General features: G+C 43.4%; 1 protein-coding gene across 11 annotated transcripts in view; it reads left to right on the top strand.

Moving 5' to 3' along the window:
• The window catches only part of SYNRG (synergin gamma), a 1,253,369-nt gene that overhangs the window by 1,191,002 nt on the left and 35,085 nt on the right, over positions 1 to 27,282 (top strand). The gene's annotated exons all lie outside the window — the stretch shown is intronic.

Here is a 27,282-nt window from a genome sequence, read left to right as displayed (position 1 = left end):
AAAACACCTGAGTCGTAGGCCAAGGCAATAGTGATAGCAATATATAAGAAGGGTAACCGAGACGATCCATCGAACTATCGTCCCATTGCCTTGCTCGATACTATGGGAAAAATATTCGGCTCATTTCTTCGAACCAAGCTGACGGCTTGGGCATCTAATGTAAAACAAATGGATTGTCAACAAACAGGCTTCACAAAAGAAGAAGTTGTGTTGAGGTAAGTCTGACCATACTAACCATTCTAAAACTTGAAGCCCTAAGAGCGAAAAACATTTTATTTTCCGCATTTGTTGATTTGAGACAAGCGTTTCACGCAATACACCGTGGAAAATTATGGTCTAAACTACATGAGTGGAATTGCCCAACTCAGATACTTGACCCCCTCATAGCGCTACATACCAACACCTGAGTACAAGTAAGAGTGAATTCTCAAGGTGACCTAACAGAACCAATTCCAACATACAAAGGTGTTTAGGAAGAGTGTCCCCTAGCTGCCGACTTGTTTAAATTATTCATTTCCTATTTACCGAAGTGGTTAGAAGCTGCTCACTGTTTCCCTCCAAAGATAAACGGAAGGCCACTCAACTGTCTAGTTTACGCAGATGACATTGTGCTGATCGATCGAACTCAGATAGGTTTGCAAAACCTGCTGCTCAAGTTGAATGAATATTTACAAGCAAATAACCTGCACCTAAACACGGCAAAAACGAAGATCATGTGCATTGGCAAAAGTGTATCGAGGAAGGATAAAAACTTTCAATGGGCAATTGGAAAAACTCTGCTTAGTATCATGACATCTATACGATATCTGGGAATTATGGTTAATAACGCTATCTGTGAATCGGCCTGGACCAACAACCTACTGGAAAGAGTGAAAACACTTGGTTTACAAGGAGCGAAAATCAATAAAGACTACGGAAAATTTTCAATTGATCCACTGTTAGGCAGAAACCTGTGCAGTTCCCTTTGGGAACACTGCAAAAGATTTAGGACTACAGGTGTTAGCAGTAAACCCACTTGGTAGCAGTCTGTACCACCCAGATTTACCTGGTAGCTGTGGCTGAGCAGTCAGACTTCCCTCAAGAAGAGTTAGGCAGTATGCAAAGTATACACAATGGGCACTCAGATACAATAATACAGGCAAACACTGACCAGAGCTTTGGTATCAAAGTATATAATTATTTATTTAAGAACACACTGTTTGAAACACTCCAGCACTCTTATTGTAAAACACTCTAAACACAGTTACTATTATAATATATACAATCCTTATTCCTTATCAGATAAGTCTTAGTTAACACCACTTATTTCCATACAGAGGTGAGCGCTTAACTATAGATGGCACTCCAATAAGTTCATGAAGAAGGGAGGGAAAAAGACAGAATATGGAACGATACACCACTCTAAGATTTAGGAACACGATTAGCAAGGCATAAGAGCAAAAGTCACTTGTGAGCCAAAGTCCATAGGCTGGGCCCACTCTTAGAGAGAGCAGAGCACAAATGCGCCCAAGATCACACAGTTGCACTAGGCTTAGAAAGTCTTGCAGAGAGTTCGAAAAGAGTTTAGAGAGGCTCAGAAAGGTTTAGCCAGGGTGTCCCAGGCTAACCCAGGTTCGAAAGCCGGGGGCTAAATCTACCCCGTACAGTCGGTGGCAAGGGAAGCCAGGCGGGACACGGTACCTTAAGTGGGAAGGATCCTCCAGCGGTGGCAGTTGTTCCTGGCAGCGGGTGCAACTCTCGTCGCCGTCCAGGGGAAGAGAAGATCTCGACTTGGAGGAAAGATGAAGGTCGTTGCACTGCCAGGGAAGAAACCAGCCGCAGAGTTTTCCGGTTAAAGGTATTACCCTTTATTTCGCGGTTGTGGTAAAACTTGGTATTCCGGTTGCCGGGGTGATTGGCACAGGCAAGGCGGCCACGAGATGCGTCGGGAAAGCGAAAAGACGGTGAAACTGGTTATCCCCACCAGTCAAAGGAAGAAGACTCTCCGGCGGGAGATCTCCTCTGTCGTTGGGAAAAGTGGTGAGACGGTCCAGCAGGGCTCCACCGGTGGTGTCGTCGTGGCAGGTCGGCTCAGCTTCTCCCTCGTCGGATTCTTAGGTCCTGTGGCGACTTCTCAAGTTCCAGTCCCCAAAGCCCTGCTTTTATGCAGAAAACCCCCATTCACTCAGCTTAGCTGTCACTCAAACATGCTAAGTGGTGAGCCGGCCGGCTCACCACTTGGGCCAATCAGGACGGAGTGCGACTTGAGTTGCCTAGGCAACTCAGTCCAGGGTGCCTAAATCCCCCTCCACCCCTCCTAAGTACCCCAGACAGAGTGGCACCACTTTGGAGGGCTTCTGTGGAGAAGCCCGCCAAAAAGTGGAACAAAGGGCTCAACTTGGGTTAGAGTCACAGAAGAGAACACAAACGCCATTTTAGAACCGAGTTTTGGCAAAAAATACCAACCGGAGAATTAATAATAATTAAATAAACCGGCGGTATGTTCGAGGCTATCGTAATTAAATAAATAAAGATAGTAGCCTCGAACAATGGGAAAATCCCATAGAGAAATATTCGCGGTTGAATATAAAAAGTAGTATCCACTGCCACCAGCCAAACCTAGATCAGGGGGGACGGAGACGTGCCCCCTCGACTAACAGACCCCGGGGCAATCGAATTGCCCCAGCCAGTACGTCCACAATATGATGGTTTGTACTGGTTCTGTTCAGAATTTAAGACTAGTAAAGTCAATGGTGACTTTACATGCCCTGGGAGACAGTAGTCAGTCCCAGGGTATGGAGTCTATACTGGGGGGGTCACTATGACACCCCTGTGTTACTGCACTGAGGGTGTTGTGTAGCACACATCACAAAAACACATGAAGCCCTATGGAGTAAAAGACCCCATAGCCCATTAAGCACATCTAGAGTCAAAGAAACGCACTCAAATCATGCCCAAGAGTGAGGGTAAATGAGTCTCACTCTTGGCAGGAGAAAAAAATAACCCCAAAAATCCAGCAAAGCTGCTGGGGGACTCACTAGGTTAGGAAATTCAGCCTAAACAGAGAATTCTCCCTAACATCCACTAATAACATTCTACCTGCAGAAGTTTATTCCCACCATAACTTTTGGAGGAGAGACAGGATGGTACCTTGATCATCGCCTTTGGCAGAAGCTTGAAGGGAGGTTCTGGAAACGTGCACTGGGGCTCACCAAAGACATTTCGATGGTGGCCCTGAGATATGAACTGGCCTTGAATTCGCTTTATATGACAATACTATGGAAATCTTTATCGTCTGTGAGGAAAATGATGCTTGGATTACAAATCCCAGCATATGAAATCTTTATTAATGATAACGCAAGAACACAATCGATCTTACTACAATCTTGGCAATCTGCAAGCCGCCAACATTCGCATGGACGAATTTGATAGATCGACCTCAGCATGCAAAAAAAAAACTAGAATTATGGGATTGGATTTCAATTTATGAGCATCGTACATCTCTCAAATCCACCCTTTCTGGTTCAATGTACATGTTGAAATTACACTCTCGTCCGAAATATCTAACATCTTGCCCTTCTCGTTATCATCGGAACCAATTTTTGAAATTCAGATTCAACGCCCTAACCACAAGAGAAACACTCTGGCGACGTCGAGACAAAACCATTGACTCTGACAAATGCAGGTTCTGTATGACAGGAGAAATCGAGTCATTAAACCTCTTACAACTGCATGTGTACAATGCTCAATATTCCTCGAGAATTACATCTTGGTTCCTTTAAACCCATTCTCTACGATGCTGATGATTGGTGGGATTTTGTCTCGGTTGGGAGAAACATCATGCTCACATGTAGCATAATCAACTTTCTGGACATGATCTTGGTCACAGACTAAAAAGAAAAAAAAATCAAATTAGTAAATTAAAGTGTTTAGATTCTGGAATATCTGAACATATTTCAAAGACAAGTGGCCGGGTGTCATACAATTATTCAGCTCTCACTGGAATCTAAAAGCTGAATTTTGTGATACTGTAATGCAACAAAAGTTTGATTTTCGTATTGAACTGTAGTTTTACAATTAAAAAAAAAAAAACTTAACTGCAGCCCTGGTGAACCAGCTCAAGCGAGTCATACCTATGCTGGTGCATCCAGATCAAACGGAATATGTACCGGGGAGAAACACAACATGGAATCTACGTAGACTCCACCATGAGGTAGATGGCACGAATCAAAGACGGAGAGAATGTGCGGTGGCGTCACTTGATGCTATAAAGGCATTTGATAATTGGGACTGGCTTCTGAGTGCGCTCGCCCATTTTGGGATAGGAGAGAGATGCATCATTTGGATAAAGCTCCTTTACAAGGACCCTAGAGCAAGGGTGAAAACGGGCAAGCATATTTCAAAGGGGTGGAAAATTGGTAGGGGCGCAAAGCAGCGATTTCGACATACGTGGACGACATGCTCCTGTATGCCGGGACCCCAAGGGAACATTTACCAGACCTGTTAGAAGCCTTGGGTGCATTCGCCAGACTGTTGGGAATTACGATCAACAAGGAGAAGTCCTCATTGTTCCCCCTAGCTGACCTGAGAAGGGTTATCCCTGACCAGTTGCCTGACTCAGGGCTCACGTGGACACCAGTCACCTTCCTCTATCTTGGAGTGGACATGCATCATACCACCACAGCAACGCATGCAGCTAACACACAGACGGCTCTGGACAAAATAGGGAAAGCAATGAAGTTCTGGAAGATGCTTCCATTGGGGATGATAGGGAGAGAGGCTCTACTGAAGATGACGGTGCTGCCCCACCTACTATATTACTTCACTAATATCCCACACTACATCCCTGGATCCTTCTTCAAACAACTCCACACAATGGCAAGGGAATTCCTGTGGGGGGTGGAGGGGAACAGGCTAACACTTGACACTTTACAGAGGGATTATGAATGGGGGTGGGGGGGGGGATCAGGCTACCGGACTTCGAATGTGATTATCTGGCGGGACAACTCCAATTTACGGTACGGTGACTGGTGGTTGACATTTCCATAGACACATTGCTCTTTCAACCAGCAATAAGATAATATTTCTTTAGGGAGCTTTCATGGATAGACAATGTTTTAGTCACGTCACTCCCCAACATGGTAAAACTGGGCCTGACATTATGGAGGGAGGGCATGTAAAGTACACGGAACACAAGACCCCTGCTCTAGACAAATCCCCCTTGCGGGGATTGACACCCACACAGAGTCCATGGGACCATTCCGCACACAGTGGGAAGATAAGGGAGTGGGTCAGATCGGGATTTATGGAAAAATTGACAATGTGATGGACGTCCAGACCCTGAGGGAAGAACAGAATATACCCAGAGGACAATTCTTGCTATATAACGGCATGGTCCGGAGGATCAAGAGGTGGAGGACGCTGCCCGAGGGGGAAGAAAATGAAGGGGAACTGGATGCTGTCTGAGGGGGGCGTACAGTATCCAGACTCTATGATCAGCTCCTGAGTAGTGAAAACGGGAGGGAGCTGCAAGTGAGGGCCAGATGGGAGGAGGAACTCCAAAAAACCTTCACGGATGAGGAATGGCGCAGGAGTCTCCGATACGCATAGACAGTCTACAGGAATGTGAGATTTAAGCAAATGCAGCATGCAGCTCTACCTCGTGCACAGGGCATACCTCACGTCCAAGAGAATGTTAAGCATAGGAAGCAAGCAGACCAGTAGCTGCCCGCACTGTGCGGCAGAAAAGGCGGACATGCTACACAAGTTCTGGTCCTGCCTGGTGATAATTAACTTTTGGGATACTGTCAAAGTCAGAGCGGTGGCAGGAGGGATGCAAATGGAGTCGTGGTCGCCAGAGACTTATCTACTGGGGCTGATCCCGAGGGGAGGCATATAGCAAAACTGAAGGACTTCATGTGTGTACTGGCTAAGTGCTGCATAGCAATGGCATGGAACACAGGTACAGGGCCGTCGATAGAAATGTGGTGGGCTGAAATGGAAAATAGCTGAAACGTCAGTGTGGACCAGAGCGTCGCAGAGGGGAGAAGTAGAAAGCGGGACCAGGATACTTGCATGGAACTCCCTCATACAGGATCTGTTCGAAGGCACAGAAGGACATGGTACAACGGACCCCAGTGGGCCGGAGGTGGATTGAATGGTCGGCGGCAAAGTGGGAGAGGACTCTCAGTAGGGTTGGAAGTCTGAGGCAGGGAGCAAGCCAAATGGGGCCTGTTCCAAAGAACATGGACTAAATGGGCAGATGACATTGGGGATATGGCAGGAACCAAACCAGCACACTAAGAAGATGGACGATACGGTGCAGATTCCACCTCGAAGTGCCAGTTATAGTGTGTGTTTGTTGCTGTTTTGTTGTTTTGTGTTGTATTAAAAAGAAACAATAAGTTTTAAAAAAAAGTTTATGAAAAAGTTTTTGTGGGGGAGCGTACATTTTTCATGTGGAATATTTATAAAAAACACGAAAAACGTGACCAAAAGTGAGGTATAGCATAGAAAGGATAGTTGAGGGGGGTGGGTGAGTGCACAGTAAGGAGGGAGGTGCCACAGGGAAGGTAAGTGAGGGAGCACAGCCTGAGGCGAGTACTCGGGCTCACTGAATGGGGGTGAGGGACAAGTAAAGGGGTCCCTCTCTGACTTCACTGCGACCCCCAGCCGTCCGGCATTTAAACAAAAACGGAAAAAGCATGGTATTAGCCATCATGCATTTAAACAAAAATGAAACAAGCATGGTATTTGTAGTCAAATGTTTTTTTAAAGAAGGCCACTAGAGGGGGTTAAGCACTGTTAGTGCTCGACTTTCGGAGCTACAAAAAAGCAAAGGTCATATTTGCAGTCTATAATGAAACTGTGAGCTACACCATTTCTTATAGCCCGCAACTTGACCAATAAGAAAGGGGTATTTGCTAGCCCGGGATTCTAATATTTAATATTAGAATATTTACTATAAACCTTGAGCGCAACTCTAATTATAAACGTTCGCTCTATTCAGTAGTATGTTCCTATGAAGTTAACAGCAGTTTCCGCACAGTTCCTTACTATGGAATGCTATCTCAGCAGGAACAAATACATACTTCAAAGTTGGTTTCATCCTTTGTTCCACAGCCCTTTTGAAAAATGAAGAGCATATGTTTTGGATTACTTATTCACAGTTAGTTCCTGTTTAAATCCCACTTTCAACAGTGCCAGAATTTAGTTGTAGGTTTATCGGGCTTTTTAGAGCTTGCAGCCGCGCGTTTACTGCATTTCTTCTTCCTTCAATGAAGGAGACAAATCATCAGATTACGCCTCAGTGCATAACTCCTATTGCTATGATTTTGCAGAGCACTCTGCCTGCACTGGTAATTCAGACTCCAGGTATCAGATGCCAATGTTAGGCCTTTGCATATTAAATGAAGGTAACAGAATGCTTGCCTGTGCATTTAAAAAAGTAGTCAGTTGGATTCTCTAGCTCGTATCCTAAGGAATTCGATATATTTACCTGCCTGCAACTCACTTAATATCTATGCCAGCATTACGTATAGTGCAAAGCTGACTTTGGTATGGCTTTGCAGAGCTGTATCCTTGCCCGAAAGCGCATTTGGCACACTGCTCAGAATGCTGAGACCAGTCTCTTGTCCCTGGATGAATGGTACCTTGGTTGTGGACTGCTAATGTGTTGGCATACAGCTGTAAGGTAGTACTCTGCACCAGCACAGCAAGCTTCTTGATGTGGCTAAATTACGCTGAGGTAGGCTGCGAGATGAGTAGCATGTGCAATGACCAACCATGTGGGCCAAGGCTCTAGTGTTGTGTTGTGTTCCTTGCGTTACGGTTAGGCCATTCTTGTCCATCACAGTTTCCAGACTGAGTACAGATTTGTGGGTTGGAATTACACCTACATCCATCTAACTGTGAGTTTCGCATGGAAATGGGTGATGCTGAAGACGTGCTCTGCGCAAGAGGGTCTATTGTAATGTTATTTATTGAAGACCAGTCTGGTTGCCTGTGCAACTTCTATAGAGAGTGTAAGAGTTAATTTGAGTTGCCTAATGTTAAATAGGATTGCTGCAAGGTTGTTAAAACCAAATGGAGATTTGGGCTTATAATATTGATGTTTAACTGTACAGAAGGCTGGGTGTTTAACGTGATTCACTGTTCAGGGCTGTGTGTGTTGAAGTGTTGCACGCACAGGGTCTGTGTATGCTCTGTAGTAGTTAAACATAAGGTTAGCCATGTTCTTTTTAGTAAGATAATCTTTAAAGACTGAAATTATAATTTGTCAGTATCCAGCAAACAACGTTCTGGTTCAGACGTTTACCAAGTGAAAATCACAGATTCATATTGATTGATTGGCAGAAAATGTTTTTTTATACACTTGTTAGTGTTCCAAAAGTGCATTTTGGTTGAAAGGACCTGCAGTAATAGATGGAGCATGCAATTGGGTTTAATTTAACAGCCGTACATAGGTGACAATGGTAGAGTTACAGATGTGTCAAACATGGGACACATACCACTACCCTCTTTATACAGTTTGTGGTACTTTATTGTAGGTACCATTGTACCAAAATGCTGTGAACGGTTATTAAACAAGTTTAATAATACATTTCTCCTGAATTGGATCTTTCATAGATTCACATGCTGTTTGAATATTCTCCTTTGTCAGAGTGATCCTGGGTTCTATTGCCCCACAATCAATTGACAGGTCTCTCTTAGCGTCAACAGCTACCCCAGGTCAACCGTATAGGATAGGATAGGTAGGTCCAGGTATGCAGGAAGCTAGTGTTCAAAGATTAGCCAGTGAGGGTCACAATATATATATATATATATATATATATATATATATATATATATATATATATATATATATATATATATATATATATATATATATATATTTTTTTTTTAAAACAAATTCAATTTATTCATGGAATTAGACACATATGTGTAAAAAGGCAAGTTTACAAAGAAAAGAACACAAGAAAAAACAACTTAGAACTGTCACATATGAGCCTTATTTGGCTTATAATGGAGAAACAAGTAAACTGTTAGCATCACAGTTGAATTAAGTGAGGGTTAGTAGCATACGTGTATTGTATTTGTTCCAAATACTACTATATGGTTTAGTAGTATGATATTACAGTCGACACAGATATTATGCAGGTGTTTCTAGTTCGGGGAAAGTCGGCCTTCACTGGGTAGAGGATGTTCACAGATGAAGGGTTCGAACTGTCATCAGGACGTTGTTTGGGGCTGGTGAACGCCTATTTGGATTTTCGGTTGAGCACGGACTGGTTGTCAAAAGGCACCTCAGGCGGTGCGGTCGTCTGTAGGAGGATGTCTTAATTAGCAGGTATGTGGTCCAGCAATTGTGCTGGAACTTTGCCACTGGCAGGAATTGCTGTGAGAATAGGGCCTGGATCAGGTGAGAAAAATTGCCATGATCGCTGGTAGATAAAATACTGATCCTCTTACGAACGGCCTCAGTGCTGCACTAGTCCGTGCTCCACCGAAAATTCAATTTGGCATTCATCCAGGGGATGACGAACCAGAGGACCCTCTTAGAAACTCTTCACCTGGTGAAATTAGCTCCTTCCATGCCCTTATGTACAGGATTGCCAAGTTGTTTGATCCCGGGAAGCAAAAAAAGGAAGGCTTCTTATACCAGCGACGGGAGCAGACAGTCTTGGGTTGCTGTACGTGTCCTTGAGAAATGCCTCTTCTGCCCCTCCGAAAAAAAGGACAGATTTTGTGAAATAATACAATACTTCTGACTCTGTGCCTAAATGCCTGCGAAGGCAGCCCAGACTCAATCGTGTTGGCGGCAGCTCGGAAGCATTCTGCAAATCCTTCCTCGCCTTGTTTCCGTGCCAACCAACAAGGCGGGAAAATGGCTAGACTCCTTCTGGAAGCGCATCAAGGCGGCTAACGCTATAGCTATAGTGTCCCACTCTGGCTCAAGATAGGCCCAATATTGGATTTTCTTGCAGCTTTTACCCTCCCTCGCGAAGGAGCGGCCGCCTATGATCATGTAATTTCAGTGGCAGTAGACACTGCGGACACTGACTTCAAGCAGATGTGAAATGGCGCTGTTGTGCGTCATCAAGGTTGGCTCAAGGCCACTCATTTCTATCCGTAAATAGTCAAAAGTATTGAACATGCACTTGGCCAGGAAAGACCTGTTTGGCAAGCAGGTGAATGACGCACTTGAAGCCTTCAAAGCAGACATGCTCCCTGTGCACTCTGCAGCAGTGACGCCAGTTCTTTCCGTCCAGGAAGACATGTTTGTCAAGAACATCACGTGATTACAGGCATTCCTACCCGTCCAGCATCTACCCCACATCTGAGAGCCACAAGGGCAAAGTCTCAGGGTTACATGAGAAATATGTGCTGCAGCACACCAGGGACCAATCCTCCAAACAGGCCTGACCAGGCTGTGCCCTCACCCCTCCGCTTGCACTCCCCAGTGGGATGGCAACACTCACGGTTCATCGAGCAGTGGCGTTCCATCACCATGGGCAAATGGGTGTTGTCACTAATCCAGCAGGGAGACACGCTGGAATTAATCGGCTCCCCGCCCTCCGTTCCTCCCTTGATGAAGTTCGAGAACAATTGCCATTACTCCTGTGATAAGTTCAGTCTCCCCTCTCCAAGGGGGCGATCGAGCGCTTCTCCCGCCAACAACAAGGTCAAGGAATGTACTCTATACTTTCTCGTAAAGAAAAAATCAGGGGGTTAGATACCCATTCTCGAACTACGCCTCTTAAACAATTTCATGCAGCTTCAAACATCCGAGCACTAGAGGAAGAAGAGTATGTTTTGGGAATACCTGATTTAGCTCGAATAGCTCCAACAATGATGCAGGAGCAAACAACTCTACACAGAGAGGCATGGGAAGAGGACAACAAAATTGCGGAAGAGCGAATAACAGGAGTCGACCTTACCAACAAAGAGGACCGAGAAGTTGAGGCCCTAACCAGCAACATTTTTTTAGACCGGGACCAGACATTGTGGGACTACGAACCACACCAGACAAGAAGTCGGACTCCCTACTGATCAATCTCTCCAAATATCAACCAAGTGTCGATGAGATTAAGATACTTGAGAAGGGACTTTCAGCTTTGTACCAACATCTAAATATAATTTTCAGACAATGACTGAGTTGCAGCAGCTTTTCAGAAATATACATTTGCAACAATGTTTTGCTTAAAATGTATATGAAACGAAGACAAGCAAGAGTGGTTTGAAAAAACCCTCTACTTTTTGTCCACCTTCCACTAGCCACACTCCCGAATCCATTGTCTTTGAAAAAAGAGTATTAAAGGATGTAGCAATTTTGGAAAGTAAAAACAAAACGTCATAATGCTTTCCAAAATGTGTTGAGAAAAGACAAATCTGCTATTGAATACCTGAGAAGGAATAGAAATATTATTGAGAGAAAAGCTGATGAGGGCGGCGCTATAGTGTTGAAGGACCGCACAGCGTACATACCGCCAACTTGACGACACTTCTTTTCATGAAGTGTTACCTACTGATCCCACGAGAAGACTACAGGAGAGAATATCCATTAAGGTGGATAAGGCCTTGAAGAGACATTGGTTATCTAAACAGGAGGCAGACTATTTCATAGTCACAGATCCCAGCACACCAAAGGTCTATACACTACCTAAAGTGCACAAAACAATGATTTGTCTATCAGGTCAACCGATCGTGTCAGGCACTGGGTCGGTGCTCGAACCGTTGGCTAAATTCACCAACACTTTAAAAAAATATTTTGTGATGGAGATGCATTCATTTGTACAGGATACAACTTCAGTGATTAATTTAATCAGAGGCCTGCCATTCAATAAAACATCAGAATTATTGGTGAGCTTTGATATTGTATCTTTGTATACAAGAATGCCACAAATGGCAATACTGGAGATGGTAGAAGAACTTATTCATTTCTCTGGTGTACAGAAATAGCATTGACTGAAACAATGTTGTATTTAGTGACACTTTTAACCATCAAATACATGGTGTCAGCGGCTGCTCCGTCGTTGGCCAATCTATATGTGGAAAGTATGGAGAGTAATCTAATCCTATGTGATAATCCATTTAAACACCATATTAGATTATGGAAGATGTATATTGATGACATCACGGAATTGGAAACCTTTTTCATATGCCTCAACCAACAGGACCCGTATCTTAAATTCAACAAAGACCATAGTGATAGCAACATACATATTTTGGATCTGACCATTTTTGTTGACTGTACCAATGGTTTGCTGGAAGTTAAACCCTTCCATAAAACGACTGATAGAAATTTTTAGTTTTGACAGTTTCCATCCAGGAGAAAATTTACCCGTTGGACAATTCCTCCGCTTGAAGTGGAATTGGATGAAAAAAGAACACTTTAAGGAAGAAGCAATAAAACTTAAAGATATCTTAATGAAAAGAGGTAATCCGAAAACAAAAGAATGAAGAAGGCTTGGAAACGGGCTATTGATAATCACGAAGCAATGCTGGAATACAATAAGGATGTCAAAGAACTAAACCGCAATATAACTTTCGTAAGTACCTTCAATGTATTATCCATCCACATCCAGAAAATAGTTGAAATACATTAGCACATTTTGACTAAAGGAGACCAGTCCACCAAGATGAGCTTTCAGAAGATGTAAAAGTCTAAGAGATGATAACCCGGAATGATATTTATCTTAAACCGGAGAATGAAAACAAACTAACAGAAATATGGGGTATGAAGAGTCCTATGGAACATGGCACCTGCGGAAAGTGAAAAGGTTGTGTCCAGACAAGCAGGACACTGCAGGTTCATATTGGCCTAAGACACCCATGGAAACAATCTAGACTAACTGCAATACCAGTTGGGCCATCTATGTGATATGGTTCCCATATTATAACCTCTACATTGGTAAGACTGAAAGAAAAATAAAATTGAGATAACTGAACATAAGAGCTGTATCCGAAACAAGATTTTGACAGCACCTTTAGTTGGACAGTTTATGGCTTGTGGACATGGAATTGATGAATTAAAGTGGTCTATTTCAGTCCAAATTAATGGTGACCAAACCAACAATAAAAAAAGCCTCTCACTTATGGAGACCTGTTTGATATTTCTGAGTAAAAGTCACAAAATTGGCCTATATAATATGGTGGAGTGGCAGTCAGTCTATTAACTGCAATACGTTATAGACAGTAGTCGCATTTCAATGTGTCTTGTACATCTACATTATCCATAATTTGTCATATTCCGTCTGCCTGCGCTGTTCGCGGTATGCAATCTCACACCTTTAATTATGTTAATCCTTTACAACCATTACCAGTACAGTCATGACTTTAGTTGGGACAAGGACTGTGTCCTTTCCTTCGGGAGGGTGATGACTTTGTTGTGTACTTCATTCCACTCACTACTACCGATGTGAAAGAGCAGTTTTTATGCTGTAATCCCTTTTTTTTTATTAACTATCACTAGCTGAAGATGGCCGACTTCACCAACAATGGCATCATAGAGTTCACTGTGGATAGAACGCTGCCAGAACAAAGGGTCCCTTGTCTATTTCTAGATGACTCCGACACTCGATAGTTAAAACTAAACGAGATGTATTTAAGGCGGCCGTGAGGTTACTGTGCGAAGAGAGAATTATGTGGTAATATTGAGCAAGATCGGAACATTTTGCAATTAATGATTACTATTGCTTGTCATTTGAGTTTAATACATACGGCCGTAAGATAATTAATCGGTGTGAAGATAAGGAACAGGCATGTTCAGTAATATGAGGTCACATTTGTATGTAGGTACCGCTGTCTAAAGACTAATTAGGAGGGTCTTACCTAGCAGTGTTCCTGTTGGTTATTTTCTAACGAAACGGTGGCCAGTACAGTCTGAGATAGATCGAGCTCGCTTGATTATTGAAACAAATGAAATCCAGTATACCACCACCACGTGAGTATATCGTCTAACAGTCATTGTGGACTATACAATGATACACGTTAGTGGTTGTGAAACCGCACTTTGGTCTGAAACCTTTGTGGTTTGTTTGTATCCCCACAGGACTTTATTTCCTGAAGGACTGTCCTTCCCATACTTACCAGACTGCCAGTTACTACAGTCTTGGGTAAGGATGTATGCCTTCCTCATCTTTTATGGCATTTATTGATCGTATAATTGATGTTGGTCATATCAACAGCCATAGTAATAGCTGTTTTATGGGTTTCTTTGTGATATAGGAAGCCACTTGGTATTACCTTGTATGAAGAGAAGCGAAACACACAGAATCATTATTCATGTATTCCGTTTAGTACGGAGAGTCCACTGAATCAAAGGTGGTGCATCTACAAAATGATCATTCCCCTGATTAATTTTCTATCAATCAATTGAATAGTGTGAAGGAAAGAAACGTGCTAGGTTATTTGATCATATGTGAGTAGTGAAGTGTTTGCAGATAGTTAGGTTGGTTTCTGCGCTAGGAATTATGAAATTAAATTTGATTTATATGAACACAGTTTGGTAGTTTATTGTAGGTTCCACGTGGAACACTAAGTACCGTTTGTCTGGTGGTTAAGGTACCTTGGTCTGTAGTTATTTGAAATCGTACTTGTATATTTGGCGGTTTGTTACTGGAGTGGTATCTCTATATTTGCTCTAAAACGCCTTTTCTGGTGTAAAGCACTTAATCTTTTTGGGTATTGGCTCTATTCTCCCCTTTGCTGTCCGCATCGGAGCTGTTAGATGAGGCAGCTGGTGTGCTATTTCTTGAGGATGGTCTACCTTTGTCGCCATATTTTTGCTAGAACGTATAGGCCCTGTCTTGTCTATAGTCTGTCGTCCCTAGAGGTTTTACGCTTTTTCTTAATTTAACTTCATCTTGATGACTTTTAAGGATGTCATCCATGATTTTGTAGTTCTTCTTTTTGGTTGCTTCTGGTGCATCCATTTCTTGTATTTCTTTTTCAAGTTTGTCCATATCCCTCTCTACTCTACGGTGTTCTCTTCCTGAGTGCTGTACAAGTAACTCTATCATTTTTTTGGAGCTACGATTTAAGTTGGCTTCCCACTCATCAGATAGGTCTGAATCCTCTACATTGTTAAAGTTGGGGAAGGACAGTATTCGTAGTCCTCTAGGTATTTGCACATTGTCTAGGTAGTTGTGCATAGTAGCCTTTTCATAATACTTGTTGATTTATTTAACTGATAGCCTTTCCAGTCTTATGAATTGGTGAACAATGCCCTGGTGTTCTCATCCCTATTGTGTGGTATGTCGACATTATATAGTCCCGTAAGGGGCTGCACTGGTGTACTAGGAAAAGTGTTGCTTGTGGGTAAAGTGAATATGCCGCCTATGTAGTGAAGTGTATTGTGATTGTTAATGCTGTCCGTTTGACTAGGTTGATAGATTTTTTTCTTAAGTTTGAAGATAACCATTGGTGTGTTTTGCTTTGTTAATTGTGGTAGCTGAGCACTGTATGTACTATTTGTGATGAGTTTTTGTGGTGGATGTATGCAAACTGAGTTAAGATAATTGGTATATATTGATTGAAATCTCTTAATTGTAACTCTACACTTTTTTTATATAGTCACAAATGTACGTGATGGAATGTCTTGTATTCTTCTATATTTGAAGTACGAATATTAAAATATGCAATTCATTTATTCTTTAGGGTAATTTGAATTTGTTATCCTCTTTCTTCTTGTGTCTCGGTGTGCAAGTGGTTTTCAACATCACAGATTAAGTAATAGAGCACATTTTCTATTGCCCAAGGTCTTTTTGTGTACAAAGAAGGCTCAAACATCCAGCATATTTTAACGTATCTGCATAAAGGGGATTTCCTGTCTTCTTTAGAGTTAGAGGAGTTGTACTTTCAAGTCCTGATAAATCTCTAACTCCCAAGATACCTGTGATTCACCTTCAAGGTCAACATTTTCTGTTCAAGGCCTTTCCTTTCGATCAGCATGAAGGGTGTTCACAAAAGGTCTAGCTCTGGTGGCAGCTCATCTGTCGTTCCACGGTGTACATCTGCCCATACCTCAACGGTTAGCTGGTTTGGGCAGACTCTCTTCCACTAGCTCATCAGCACACAAGACCACAATCCATTACTTGATATTTCTGGGGCTCTCTGTCAACTTTGCCAAATCCTGCTTGACGGCCTTGCAACACGCTCTGTTCTTAGAAGCTTGGCTGGACACGCTGTCCTGCAACGCTACCCCTTTGGCAGACCGAGTGAAGGCCATCCTAGCAAAAACTCTACTGCTATTGAACAAGAGATTGGCATAAATCTGCAAGTTGAAGCCCCTGCTAGGGCTGCATCTCTTTAATCCTGCACTTCAGGCTCTGAATGTGGCCTCTATAGGAATTCCTTGATGCTCAATAGAAACAAGTCTCCGGCACATGGAAAGATAAGATTCTGAAAGCACCCTTATGTCTGCCGGACCATCAGGTCACGGTCACAACAGACTTGTTTCTGGGGGACTGGGGAGCCAACATAGGCCATCTCCATGCCAGGGGCCTCTGGTTTCTGGAGGAGAAAACATTGCACATCAACTTGCTGAAATTATGCGATGTGCTCTGGGCCTTGAAGTCCTTTCTACTGCCAATACAGGCCCAGGTAGTCTGTGTTTACTGACATACGCCCACGATTTCTACATCCGCAAGCAAGGCGGCACCCGTTCCTCTGTTCTGTCAACGGAAGCTCAGGCCCTCTTGTCCACAATGGCCTGGCTCCTACTTTATTAAAAGTTTAACATTATCTTTGCCTCAGGACTGTTGTGAAATTCTGGCACAAGCCAGGGCTTCCTCCATGGTTTCCTGCAATTAGAGCTATTGGAAGCGTTTCTCCACTTGGTGTTCTGGGCGTGGCCTTGACCCGTTCCATTTGCAGGCTCTTGACATCTTTCCATACCTGTTGACCTGTGCACGAGCCGGTCTGACTCACTTCGCCCTCAAGATTTACCTGGCTGCCATTTCCAGGTTCACATGTTTCCTCTGGATGTCTTGTCTGTGGTCAGACATGCCCTGCAAAGAATTCCTTAGAGGGCTGTTATGCTCATTCCCTCCTGTCGGAGCTTCTACTCCAGCGTGGGAGTTGAACGTGGTCCTTTCCAAGCACATGGGACTTCCTTGTGTACCTTTACACATAGCCTCCCTGAGGTTTTTGTCCTAGAAGACAGTTCTGTTGGTTGCCATCACCTCCACAAGATATAGGGGAAAATCCAGGCTCTCATGCAGGCCGCCCTACTTGAGTTTCCATAGATCCAATGCAGTCCTTTGCACTAAACGGACGTTAATGGCCAAGGTTCCTTTCTTCTTTCCGCCTAAATGAACCAGTGGTGCCACCAATCTTTTTTGGCTCTCCATCCTCTCATGCAGAACGTTTTAAACTCCTTGGACTTGGTGCGAGCTCTAAACCACAAAAGGCTTTCACAAGTCTTCACAACCTCTTGTGACATGTGATCTGGCTGGCCTGGGCAATGCTCTTTCCAAAGCCGCCATTGCGTGTTGGCCTTCCTCCTGCCGTTCCTATTGTCATCAATTGGCTAAAAGGCCTCTTAAGGGCAGACCCAGAGCCCATTCCACAAGGGCTCTGGCCGCTACCATGGCTTTCTTCTCTGGTATTTCCTTGTTGGACATATGAAGGGCTGGCACGTGGAGATCAGTGCATACCTTCACAAGGTTTTACTGCATCAACAGGGATTCCACAGAGGAGTTCAGGGTCACCCAAGCAGTGCTGCACAACCGGTTTGGTTGGGTTGAGTGTTTTCTGTGTTGAGTGTTTCCTTCAAGTGAGCTTTACCTCCGCCCATTCTTCGTATTGTTTGTGTACTGCTTTGTAATCTAATCAAACATATGAATGTATGAAGGATCCAATGAAGGAATGAGTTACTTAACCTGTCACTCTCATACACAAGTTATCCAGTATTGCAATATTTCATAGATTCACTTGCGGCCCTCCCTACCACTCTTAAGGATTTTCTTGGCTCAAATTGTCACATTAACGTGTGCTTGCCAAAATCTGAAGATGGACTCTTGGGGTGGAGCTAAGGAAGACCTGTCAATTGGCTGTTGGGCAATATGGAGAGTGAAAGCAGTTTTAAAATGTAAACATAAACTTCTTTATTACTGAGGATTCCCAGCCTGATGATGGAGAATGTTCAAAACAGCATTTAAATCTAATGTAATTTTTGAAATGTCTCCAAAAGGACCAACTGCAAGTGTTTACTTTTCTTCAAAGGTACAAATAGGCTGAAAGCAGAAGTGGCAACGACAAAATATGCAGTGACTGATGTTAAATGCCATTTTCTGTTCAATGTGATGCCCGAACTTGTATCATTTTCACAAGCATCAATCTTATTTGATCTTACTCTTTACACTCGACTGCAACACAAACAAAACGTGCACTCGTGTATGAATGTACATTCTCCCACGTATACATGTGGTGCCTGCCTGTGGCTGAAATAGTATACTTGGGTTGTGTCACATCAAAAACAGACTCTGATTGGAATCTTTGGCACACCTAAAGTCGAATTCCTATTTCAAGGCCAGTATGATGACAGTGGATAGATATAAAGTATTTGCTGGAAGGAAAACCCCCTGTCCTAACTGCAGTGATACTGCGACTTTAAGACTCTATATAACCCCGGAAAGGCTGAGGCCAGTGGTGAGTCCAGTTACTCGCCTTAAAGCCCCTCGTCTTCTGCTGCCTTCGCTGTATTTGCTGGAAAGAAAATCGACTGTCCTGTATAACCCCAGAAAGAGGCGCGGAGCGGGGTGGTCGAGTCCAGTTACTCGCCAGTTAACTGCCGGTAGCAGCTGCTTCATTATTTTCTTTCATTTTCTCATTTGGAGGCAAGGGGGTTGTTTCTTCCACAGTTTACTTAGCTGATGGAGGAGCCTCAAAACCTGCGAAGTGGTTGTGGAACTCGTGGTGGTGGCGCAGGGCACTGGAGCCAGGGTTTGGAGACCGCCCTGTGAGAACTAAGAGAAGAAGAGGAAGTGTAGGTAAGCCCTTGCCAGCGCAGATGTCTGACCCTTCTTTTACGACCCTTTTCGAAGCTGCCCTTCTGAATGATTTCATGAACCTTAGCGTGTCGGAGACTTGCGGGAGGGAAAACTTAGAGTGGTATGAGGTGCTGGCAGGGGGTCTAAAATCTGACTGTAAAGTCCAGTGAAGACAGCTTGGCCCTTTTAACCTGTCCAATTACCCTAAACCCCATAAGCAGCAACATTATTATTACTGCAAATGAAGTTAACTCTAACCCTAAATTAAGGGAGGACATTGATATGAACATTGACACGAACAATTGCCTACATGGTAATGTAATGGAAGGAACTGCAAACGCCATTGCTGGTATTGCACCCGCTCACCTGTTTGGGAGTAGAGGTGTAGCAGGAGCAGTTTAGGAAATCATGGCGAGTCACTTTGTCGTCTCTAAAGCCACATAGGGAGGAGGCTTAGAGCAGACAACTGACCATCGCGGCCAAACTTATCTGAAAGTAGTGAAAGTGGTGAAATTCAAAAGCAGCATGGCCCGGTAATGGAGGTTGTGTTCAGGGCAGTAAATGATGGTCCCTGGCCTCGGCCTACCCCTATACTTGAGGGAGTAAGAACTGTGTAAGCAGAAGTTGTGGAAGGTGTCCGGCCACTGTTGATGACAAAAGTCATCCATGAAAACAGGGCAACCCCTATAAACCTGTGGCTTGACCAAACCTGGAATTGTCAAACAAGAAGAAGCCCCCTGACTAAAGTACAAAGCCTGCAAACAACTTGCCTGAAAGTGTCGAGACCAACAGCAGGGTCAGGATTGATTGAGTTAGTGTATGATCTTAATCCTCTTCTCGATCAGGATCAGCTTGGCATGATTAACCAGCCGGCACAGTTGGTAGCTTTAGCAACAGAGGGGACAGGACACATCACACAGATCTTAACGTATATTTATAACTCCGTAGAAGTTTCAATTCAAGCAAAGGGAAAAATAACATATTTTTCCCAGTGAAAAATAAAATGGCTCACAATTGGACTATGGCTGCGGGTGAAGTATCTGATGTGGAGATGTTGGAAGGAGTGGAAGAGTGTATGGCGCTGGCTAATGTCAAAACTCCCCCTCAGCTGAAAAAATCAAAGCACTCGGTATAAAAGGGCCCAGCTTTTGTATTTTTCGGTAAACCGATGTAAGTACTTCAAAGGGTCCCCAACCCACCAATACCTAAAGCTGAAATCACTCCTTTGAAAAGAACATTTAGGGCTTTCTCTGGACAGACCAGTACTCTGGGTTACTTGGCACGTCTTGAGGCCAAGGCTGGTGACCAGGCAATGGAGACTTCTCTAAGGTGGGACATCGCCAGAATCGAAGAGATGATAAAAAAGGTCGACTATGGAAGACCTCCACCTTTGGATATTCCCCCAGAATCTTCTGCACAATCTGGTTCTGTGGTATTTTCCTTTGAGAAAATGTTGGGGGACCTGAGTAAAGATATATTGATGGTTCTATAGCATTCAACTTGACTGACCTTCCAATTTAGGTCCTTCCTTTCCACCATCTCACTCTCTACTTGTGGTGTTCCCTTGGGGTCTAACCTCTTTACCTGGCTGTTCAACCAATACCTGGCACCCCTCACCCACCACATTTCTGCTCTCTACTCCAACTTTCAGTACTATGTAGATGACACTCGCTCGTCTTCAGGCTTCTCCCTCCCTCATCTCTGACTGTCTGCCATTCAGGAATGGTGTGCCGCCAATGATCTCTGCGTTAATGCCAGTAAAATGGAGATTCTCCTCATCAGCACACCTGCACCCTCCTTTCCTGTCGCTCACTGGCCGGCCTCCCTTGGCCCTCTTCCTGCTACCACCTGTGAGGCTAAGAACCTTAGGGTCATCTTCGACTCCACACTCCTTTTTTGATCACATCTCTGATGACACGAAGGCGTCAAACTTTCAACTGCACCTCCTCAGAGGTATTCTTCCTTTCCTCTCCTTCCCCCAGAAGCTTACTGTCTCTAGAGCTCTGGTTCTCTCTAGGCTATACTACTGCAACAGCCTCTTTCTAAATCTGCCTGCTTCTACTCTTCGCCCCCTGCAACTCATTCAGAACAGGAATGCTAGACTCGTCCTTGGCCTCGGGCCCTGGGATCGTATCTCTCCATCCCTGAAATCTCTTAATTGGCTCCCAGTGGCTGCAAGGGTTAAATTCAAGACCCTCTGCATTGTCCACAGGGCTTTCTGGGGCCTGGGTTCAAAATACCTTCAACTCTCCCTCTGTAAATACCTTCTCACTATATCTCTTCGCTCCTCCAACTCCCTCAGTGTCAGTCGCTTCTCAAAGCAACGAGTTGGGGGTAGCTCTTTTTCCTCGACTGGGGCCTCCCTCTGGAACAGATTCCCAGCCACTCTGAAGCTTGAGGAGAACCATCTCCGGTTCCGGAAGCAGCTCAAGACCTTCCTCTTTGCTTCTGCCTTCGCTCTTCCTCTCCCGGGCTGATCTGCCTGCTTCGGCTCCGTGCACCTGGCTACCCTCTGATTTCGGGCCCAGGTCCCTGCCCACCGAGCCACACACCTGCACTGCCTCCTGGCAACCCTTGCACTTGGGTCGGTATCTGTAACCCTCCTGTCCCCTTACCTGCACTCATCAGTCACCCTTTGTCTGCGCTTTAAACCTTGCACTTGCCACCCCGCTGGCTGTACTACCAGTTGTTGTTTTTATCCCTTGCTCCGCACTTTCCACCTCTTCCCTTGCACTTTCCCCTTCCTTCTCCCCTGCACTTGCGTGTTCTTAATGTCACTGGGCCTAGTAAAATCGTTGTTTTGTCCCCACCCTTGCTCCCCTCTCTTGCCTTGTTGCGCTCTGAAACACTTGTGTATGAGCGTGATACAAATAAAATAATATATCGTATCATTTCACGTTCCATTGTAAGCCAATATTAGGAGTTAGTTACATAGATAACACTTATTCAAAGTGCCAGGCTGATACCAAAAACTCTTTACTCGTTCTTCCCTAATAATTTACATGAATAGCTTTATGCATATTAAATCAGTGTACCATACTGTGCTAGTGTATTGGGTATATAAGGAGGACCTTCTTAAAACTGCAAGCATCAAAGGTACATAATGACAAAAATTATGTTCCAAAGTGATCAGTCATACATCAATAACAGATCTCCGATGGTAATCTTGTAAATGTATGTTCAGTTTCAAATGGATACAAAACCACTAATTACACACACTGCTTTGTTAATATACATTTGCCATCCCACTGATTATCCTTCCTAAAGGTTTCAGAAAGTCAGTGATTAACCAACACTATACTTGCAATACACCATAGTTTCCAAATAATTAAAGAACAGATGGGTTTTAAACAATGTCACTTCAGGTAGACAATGAGACCTTGGGGTTTGGAGGATCACCGCCCATACCACATTGCTTGTCTGCAGGGTTTACACCAGAAATCCTGGAGGGCCCTCACCCCTAGCCTCATGTGTTGCACTCCACCTAGCCACCAGGAGCCTTCCCCGGGCATCACTTTTAGTATTCATTCAGAAAATGGGGAATGTTTTGGGTTGAGCTTAAAATTATTTTCTATGTGATTCTGTACATATTTGTGCCCATAGAACTTAAGGGGTTACAAACTCCTTTTGCTAGTCCCTCCTGACCAATTTCCATTAACCAAATATTGGGTCAAGCGAAAAACGAATACCGGCAGGTTGCACTGGTGTAAACTAGAGGGCTGAATTTGGCCTGAGAGGGGGAGCTTGGTGGCAAGCGCAGCAGATCCGTGAGTGTAAATGATGGGGGATCAGGCCGCATTGTCTTTAATCTCTAGTTTGGTTAATTATTAGTGTCTGTGCACACTGTAACAAATGTGTGTTGAGTAGCACTACCAATCAATCAGTGGCCAGCCCACAAAATTAAACTTTGTGTTTGCACTCATATAAGAAACAGATTATTGGTTTTTATCTGTGTGATCTTTTATTAAAAAAAAGGAAGATCATTTTGAGTGATAAAATCATGTGTATTCTTGTCAAAAGAAACGTTGAAAAAAGGAAGTTTAATTTTGCTAACATTGTGAGCTGGATCTTGTTTCAGTGTTCCCCAAGTTTCATTCTAATGATCACTTTCATGATATATTGGGTAGTTAGATGAATGTTACACTTGTATCACTAACCAAAGCACATTATCAAGACCTAGAATAACAATATACATGATTTTCTGATAGGCTATCGATCCAAGATGGGCAGCCAAGTACACTCCTGTTGTGATCCTTCTAAATAGCCTTATGAGAAAGGGGAAGTGGGCAAATGGCACACATGAAGGGTCATTGCTGCTTAGCATAAGCTCTGAGGGCATTTTATGAACATAAGAAAGACCAAAGATTTTTATATTGGATAAAAGGGTATGCGATTAAAGGGTTGTATCCTTCAATCACTAAGTACACTGGGCTTAGTGCGTATTTCATTTTTCACAACACACACCTGTTGGAAGGTTAGCACATGTTATGGCACTGGGGGACTTCGAAGCCATTTGGAAAACCATCATTGTGGGGAATTGTGTGGCCATCAGGAAAAGAGCAAAGGTGAGTTAGCTGACCTTTTGAAAGAACAATTCTTATGATTGAGGACGATGACGTTGATGAAACAGTTAGAACACATCCTCCTAATATGAGCAGAGCATAAAACCCTATGCACCTTCCTCTAGGCTGCAAGTGATGTAGCCCCAACTCTTTTGTTGCCATCACTTCGTGAGCATGCACCCCTGCTGGCTTTCACAGTCCAGCACTCGTAATCAATGCAGCATCAACACTGCTTTCACCAAGTGTTCAAGATACCACAGCAACCATTGTTTGGTGCACTTTTACAGAAGGTAACTGGATAGAATGTTGGCATTTCAACTCCTGCCCTTTGATGGACATTGTAGGATTGTCATCTTGGAAAAACTGCTTTAACAAATATGAGGTACCCAGCCACCCATTGTTTTCCTACAGTTGCAGTGCCTGATCTGTACAGAAAACGCTTAGCAACAATGTGAAAAGCACTAATGGAAGTCTGCCATGAAGACCATGTGAAAATTGATATGTGGACCACTGGACAGGCAACACTGTCATCACAGCGTATTGGGCTTCTTTTAAGTAACAGCACAGTGGCTGCTCAACCACCAATACCTCAATTCCCATTCGGCAAACATGTTGCCAGCAAGCAACTCCTTCATTGTATCCCATGGAACAGATACGCATAGCAGCAAACGTCTGATCAGTATTCCATGTCTACATTTTGGATGGCTTAAACCAAAAGGATTGACTGTTGGTCTTGCTGTGAGCGACAATGCCACATCATGTGTGAAATGGAAGATAATAAATATTACTGTGTGCCCTGTTTTGTGCACTTTTCAAACCTCATAGTACAGGACTGTCTAAAAAAAAAAATATATATTATTACCAATGTAATGCCTACATGTTGCAAAATGTGTGATTGATCTAGCCATTCTGTCAAAGGCTGGAAAACGCTGAGCAGATTTCAAATCGTGAATGTCTTTCTCCAGGTTTGCTCCAACCGTAGGATTACTACACCCCATGGAATTCATCTCTACATATTTTTTAATGCGTCTTAACTGCACAAATCTACTTTGTCTGGTAATTAAGTTCGCAAATGTGGTTATGGTTGTTTTTACATTTCACTGACTGTACCATAGCAAGTAACACACTTTGCAAATGAAACAATGCTCCTTAATTCTTCAGTACAACTGTACTACTATGAACTTCTTCATGCACATAGATGTGTGCAATCATCATTACCTGCAAAAAGGAACGGTGAAAGGTTTCATCAACTAAATCAACTATGCTGGCATTAAAACCTCAGCAAAACAAGAGGTGATGGCTGCAAGGTTTAGAATTAATCTTAACCTCTGGCAATGCTCTGGGCAACCCTCCAGACAATTGTTCTTCGCCTGCCAAGCCATTACAAACAGGGGAAAGACCATATGCAAATCAGGCTTTATCCCACCCCAAAAGGGCCAGTCCAGCCCAAACTGCTTGCTCACATACCTTCTGCACGAGACCACTGGCATTCCCAGACATGTTTTAGCCTTGTTGGGCCTCATCAGTGAGTAGCAGCTTGGGTCTCAAGGCCCAGCAGAGACAGGACCCGCGTCTGGGCATACCTGTCCCACTAAGGATGACTAGAGCAAAACAAGAGAGGTGATGGCTGGAAGGTTTAGAATTAATCTTAACCGAAGAAAGATGGTCTGGAGGGTTAAAATTCTAAACCTTCCAACCATCGCCTCTGCCTCCTTTGCTTTGAGGCATTAAAACTTTGCTCTGGGAAAACAGGCAAATGTTGTGGCTGTGAAGTTGAAAACCCGTAGGCATCAAGGTGCTGTTTGCACAGGATACAAAAGCATATGAATATGATCGGGTAGTACATTTGGAAGTAGCGGTTTCATTTAGAAATGTAATACAATAGGATAGTTCAAACAAGTAAGTTTCATTAAGAACTGAGTGTCGCCACGGTCAAGTCCTGGTCGAATAACAGTCTTAAGGTGCTTACAGAAGACCCAGTACGATTATTCCGGTCTGAGCGCCTGTGGCAGGGCATTCCAGTTCCCAGTCGCTATGACTGGGAAGCTGAGCCTCCCTGCTCTTTTTAGTCTGAATCTAGGGGTGATAAGTCGGTGAGTGTTCATGAAGTGGGTTGGTCTCGCTGAGTTAGCTTTTGTGAACCTAAGCGAGTGGTATCTTGGGGCAACATTTGTGAGACATTTGTGTGTAATGGCTAATGTTTTGAAAACGATACTCTCACGAGCTGGTAACCAATGCACACTTATTCTTGCGGCAGAGATATGTTTTTGTCTAGGGAAATTCAAGGTAGCCCCGAGTGCGTTATTCTGTAGCATCTGCAACTAACTGATGTTGTGCATGGAAGTTCCAGCAAATAAGGCGTTGCAGTAGTCCCGTCTTGATCTGATGAGTGCTCAGGCAATGGTGAGACAACTGTATGGGGAGAGAAAGGGTCTGCAAGCATTGATTAGATTGGTGGAGTATGCCGCTGAGGAAGCAATGTCATTCATCTGCCTAGTTAGCGACAAGTTGGAGTCCAGGCAGACCCCCCACCCCAGCAATTTAACCTCGCATGAGACTGGGAGGGTGACACCGTTGATGACAAAGGATTTGTAGGAACCGTCCAGTATGCTTCTGCTAGGAGAAAGAAACTTTGCTGCACACTGTGATAATAGAATGCAACATCATCGTATATCGGAAGTGTGAGTGACCCATTTTCGTGACTCCTTGAAGAATTAGCAAACGTTACAGCTTCCTATGTGTGGCTTTTTTCGTTTTGCCTTAACTGCCTCCTCCTTATCCTTCTTTTTGTAACACATTTTTACTTACGTTTTGTACAACCATTTTTATGTATGGTCTGTATGGAAAGTCGTCACGAAATCTGGATTATTTTGTGTGCTGTTTTGCTATTGCACATACTAGTTTTAGAGGTGTACTTTTCTATGCAAAAGCTCTGCAAGGTGCTTCAAACTGTATACATTTTAAAAGGGGCTTTCTATTTTAAGAGCTTGACAGAGGACGTTTGTCCTCATATATGACAGATGAGGAAATAGCTAACGTTCATTACAATTCAAAGCATGACATAACATGCAAAATATGCATTGTGGTTTGGGTGGGTTAATTTATGTATGGCACTGACATTGTAGGCAGTCAAGTGAGTTCTTGATTATGCCTTAAACGCCGGATCTAGAATCCTTGCTCTCTTTTCGTCAAAACACTGAAGAAGAAATGTGTTGTGCTGGCATCTAACAAAGTAGCTTAACCACTTCATGGAACATTAGCGGTGGCATGAATAGGTTAGGAGTTTGTGAATATGGACTAAACAATTTGAGATTACTTGAAATTGACTTTTTTTTAGCTTACTCCTTAGGGATGTGATCTACATAACCTTCTTTTTCTCAGATCCACCCTTGTGATAGATTGTTTTTAATGAGTTCTATTGCTGTTTGTTAAATACATTTTAAACATTAAAATAATCAAATGGGATGGGATGTGATGTATGTTTGTCTCATCCCCAATTGGCAAGCAATGTTAATTAATTCAGTCATTTTTAGCCATTGTTGGTTGGTTGAATGTCACTATGTATGATGTATGGTTTGGATGCTGCACTGTGAATGTTTGTTGAGATGGATGCATTTTAGCCATGTATTTTGTTCACCTATGCTGTCGTGTCATGTGATTAATTGATGTTTAACAAAGTAATATGTCATTAATTGACTTTTTCGAATTTTTTGTATCATGGTAAATAAAAACATTTTGATACTTTT

Source organism: Ambystoma mexicanum, chromosome 9 (genome assembly GCF_040938575.1).
Source record: "Ambystoma mexicanum isolate Mex_15411 chromosome 9, UKY_AmexF1_1, whole genome shotgun sequence".
Taxonomy (NCBI): domain Eukaryota; kingdom Metazoa; phylum Chordata; class Amphibia; order Caudata; family Ambystomatidae; genus Ambystoma; species Ambystoma mexicanum.
Note: the sequence above shows the minus strand (reverse complement) of the source record. Positions and strands in the feature narration are given on the sequence as shown.